Consider the following 4713-nt stretch of genomic DNA (forward strand, 5'->3'; position numbering starts at 1 on the left):
TGGTCAGCTCACTGTTCCAGCTGGGTACCTGATGACTGGCAGGGCGTACATCTTGATGGCTTGGGTCTTATTTCTCCTACTGAGCTGGCTTCTTAGCACCTGTCTTACCCTCTGTAGGCATGTGGCTGTGGTGGACCTCCTTGCATCCTCATCGTGGCTCCCATTGGTCTGTGGTATACCCATAGATATATATAATCACAGATGACTCATTCCTGTGGCTACTGTGCGTCAACGTTGCCGCCATCTTGGGGACGTCACTGCCAGCTGGCTAGTACTGTTGTGTATGGAGATAAGTCTTCAGCAAACTCAGCGTGCTCACTCAAAAGTCTCAAAGTGTAATTGGGTGCCGGTCCAAAAATTACAGCAAAGCAGAAAAACCTGACAGCGCTCACTAATAAGTATAATACTTTTTAATATAGTGGATTGAACAGCAGCAGTCGAACGGACATGTTTCAGCTCATAGCCGTCCTCAGCGTTTGGAAATGACCACTTTATAAGGAAAATACAGACAGTACTTACTGACCCTCATGCTGACAAGAAGTCCAGTGTAGTTTTTAATCCACAAAACTCATTCACGGTATCGGAGGATAACAGCTAGGAGTGCTGTGTTTACATGGCAACTCACGCGAGACTAGCTGTTGGCTAGTAGTGGTGTTAGTTCTCGAGTCTCGCGTGAGTTGCCATGTAAACACAGCAGCCTGTGGGGCAGGCTAACTGTCCACGGTGAGAAATGATGCTATAAAAGTGGAGTAAATTACGTCTTTTGAAGTCAGTTTTGCATGTTGTGGCTTCAGGGCACTTGGATTACGACGGACGAGCCGCTCTGACGTTTTTGAAACGCATTAGCAGAGTTTTTTTTACATTTTCAAAATGTGGGTTCCGTGCATTTCAAGTGTAGCTGTTATTCCGGCTAGCTAACCTTAACCTAACCCCAAACAAGTTTTTTATGGATTAAAAACTACACTGGACTTCTTGTGGGCATGAGGGTCAGTAAGTACTGTCTGTATTTTCATTCTAAAGTGGCCATTTCCTAACGCTGAGGACGGCTATGAGCTGAAAGCGTCCGTTGGACTGCTGCTGTTCAATCCACTATATTAAAAAGTATTACACTTATTAGTGAGTGCTGTCGGGTTTTTCTGCTTTGCTGTAATATTTGGACCAGCAGCCAATTACACTTTGAGACTTTTGAGTGAGCACGCCAAGTTTGCTGAAGACTTATCTCCATACACAACAGTACTAGCCAGCTGGCCATGACCTCCCCAAGATGGCGGCGACGTTGACGCATCGCTGAAACGGGCCGAAGCCGTCAACGAGGCATCTACTGTATATGATATCTATGGGTATACCCAGGTACTGGTCACTGTCCTGTATGTCTGCTGTCCTTCCTTCTGGTAGCTGCACTCCCTCAGGTCTGATCACATACCCTCTCTTTGCCACCATGCGGCCACACTTGTCCACTCTGAATGACATCCCAGTGTCCTCACCATAGATCCTGGTGAGGTGGATAAGTGAGTCCATGTCTCGTTAAAGTTACCCAGCCGCCCACAGCAGATGCACCTCCCTTCCTTTAGGTGGTGCTGTCATTCCTCTGGAGAGAGGCCGGTGTGCCCCAGCTACATGGGTTCCTCCTGTCCGCAGGGAGGCACTGCTGTTGCCCGTCGTTGCTGAACCTGAAGGAGGAGCCGAAAGTAATAATGGTGGCTGCTCCTAGTGGCCTGTTGGTCTCCTGACGGCTCAAGTTCTCTCCATCCTCTTCTCATGGAGTTGCTTGTCAGTCTTTATAGCTAGGGCCACCAGAGAATCAGATCTGGAGGGCAGATGGAGTGGGGCAAGGTGGTCTTTAATGTCCTCAGTTAAACTGTGCAGGAACACAACCAAAGAATTTTCATCCCACTCAGCCGATAGCATGACCAGCCACTCGACTGCCTTCCTGCCTCAAGGCCAACTGCCCCCGAGCTGCCTCTCTGCCTGGGGACCTAAAGACCTGAGGTAGGGCCTCTGCAGAACTCTTGGCCGGGCGACATGTGACAGATTGCCTGTCCCACTCTCCAGCACTTGCTGTCAGGTGTGTTATCATGAATGCCACTTGGGAGCTCTTGGATGAGTAAGGGTGAGGTTCAAAAGTCATAGAAGGAGACAGGAAGGAGCGGTAAGTAGAGCGATCACCATCATACGTGTCAGGGAGACGGGGCTCTGGGTGAGGAGAAGGCTGAGCAGGTGGGACCGCTGCTGAGGGGTTCAGGAGATCAAGCATCTGTTGCATCTGGGAAGGTATTTCTTAAAACAAGTCCATCATGGCGGTTTGGATATTGTCCTGTCTGACACGCAGCTCCTGCACTCCACACAAAACAAAGGTCAGCTGCTACTCATGATCATGAAGTCTCCTCCCTTGAGCACCTCTGTGAGTCTGTCATGGCCTGATTGTACTGGAATGATTTAGTACAAGACTGGGACTCAGTTTCAGAGAAAACACCAAGAACAGTTAAGCAAATCCAGATCTTTACTTTGGAGGTCAGGGGTAAAACACATGAAGGCAGTCAGTGAAGGCAGAAAAATCCGTTCAGGGAAATCACACCAAAAGGCAAAGTCCATAAATCAAAGCAGAGTCAAACCCCAGGGAATCAAACATGAGGAAAAGGATGGAGAGCATCAACACACTGAGACACATAGTTTAGTTTACTTTATTTGGATAGGGACAGTGCACATTAATGAACATTGATCAAACATCTCTGTAAACATGCCGGATTGTAGCAAAGCTGCTAATTTGCATCCGTACTCCCTAATAAATAAATAAATAAATAGAAAGAATAAGTGCTGATTACTAACTGACATATATTACTAACAGGAAGTGGACACAAACACATGAACAAAAACTTGACAGAATATCACAGTAACATGGCTGTGCAATATTTTACCACTCACTGTGCAGCAATATTTATATGATATATTTTCATATCTTCACAGCAGATATTCTACACACCATGTGTGTATTTTAATTACCCTGTCAAACTATCTCGACATACAGTGTCTGTATAAGTGAAATGTGTTTATAGATTTTATATTTATTTTATTTTCATTTTATATAATTAACATTTTTTCTTCTTGTTTTTAGCACTCAATGACTTTTTCTGCTTTTTGTATCTTATCTCTGATTCTCTGCTGTAACAGGAATTTCAAGTGTGGGTTTAATAAAGTCTTATCGTACCCTACTGTATGGTATTGTATAGAGTGCCGAAGTCACGCCCCTTCCGGTAGAGCTCATGGGACCTTAGATCGGAAAAAATATGAATGGCAGTGAATGGGGAGAGAAATATTATCTTTTGGTCCTGTTTGAGTTGCGACATGAAATCTAAATATGTTGTTAATGAATTTAAAACATAAATTTTAAGGTCAAGAAAGTCATACTTTGTGGTAAAACTGTTGAGATATAAGCTTTTTAATTAGAGAGACTCAAGAGTACACAGGAGGAGGTCGCGTATGTGACGTCATAGCTTTCGCTCGCTTCCTGCAGCTTGGCCTCCCCGCTGAAATTCCACTGTTTTATGATTAATCGATATATGATTGAAGAAGATGTCTGTGTGTTTTGTGCCAGGTTGCAGTCACTCCAAGCTGCAGGTATGACGCGTTGTGCTCTGTCTCTATAGCATTGCATCGTGTCTTATCTTATCTTATTCTATCTTATCTTATTGTACCGTATCGCTTAGCATCTCATTGCATCGTATCGAATAATATCGCATTGTGTTTTAATCTTATCTCATCGTGTGGTATTGTATCGTATAGTAACGTACTGTATATCATTACAACAACTACCTGATTATTTATTATCTGATTCTTAAATATTTTTCAGATTTAACCTTCAAATTAGCTGTGTACAGTTAAAACGGTGCATCTCTAATTTCTTCCTCCAGCCTTCAGATAAATGTAGGGGAGTGTAAAGTAGGGCTGGGCGATACAACCTTAAATTAACATCACGATTAATTGAACATTTTACCTCGATAATGATTACCAAACAATTATTTTGTTTTTCCCCTAATAGTTCACTGACGAGGTTTGTACTGTAAATATGCTCAACTATTAAAGCTTTATTCTAATAAAAGAGAATATATTTTATCTTTGTGATTTTAAAATAATTGAAGGAAACACACAGATGAACTGTTTATGGTTATTTAATATTTTGAATATTGTGTAGACTTTGTAAATGCTTGTATTATCGAGAGCTGCTGCGTGGAGGGGCTTGTCAGTCTCTTTCTTTTTTTTGAGTCGTGCGCTGCTCATATTCGGTAACGTGACTGTTGCTCCTGCTGAAACAGATCGGTGGTGTCACCTTTGGTCGCTCAAACAGTTTTTCCACAGTTTTTACATTTGATTTCTTTCGGTTTGGTGTCGTCTTCATGAAAGCAAAAATGTGTCCAAACGACGGACACGCCATTTCTCTTTGGTACAAGCTGCTCAAGTTGTTCAGGTGGCTCAGTGTTGCTTCCAGGTTGCGGACTGGACGGGACAGAGTCACATGGCTACACACGCAGTAGTATGTTTTTAAAGGGCCAGTGTGTAATATTTGGCATGGTTTATTATCAAATCTGAATCTGAATATTCTACCCATTAATATGTTTATACAAGTGTATAATCGCTATAAAATAAAATTCGTTTGGTTTTCGTAGCCTTATAATTATGCTTTTATATATATATATAGCAAGGGCCTTGCTTTAGAGA

Source organism: Epinephelus moara, chromosome 23, assembly GCF_006386435.1.
Source record: "Epinephelus moara isolate mb chromosome 23, YSFRI_EMoa_1.0, whole genome shotgun sequence".
In the NCBI taxonomy this organism is placed as follows: Eukaryota; Metazoa; Chordata; class Actinopteri; order Perciformes; family Serranidae; genus Epinephelus; species Epinephelus moara.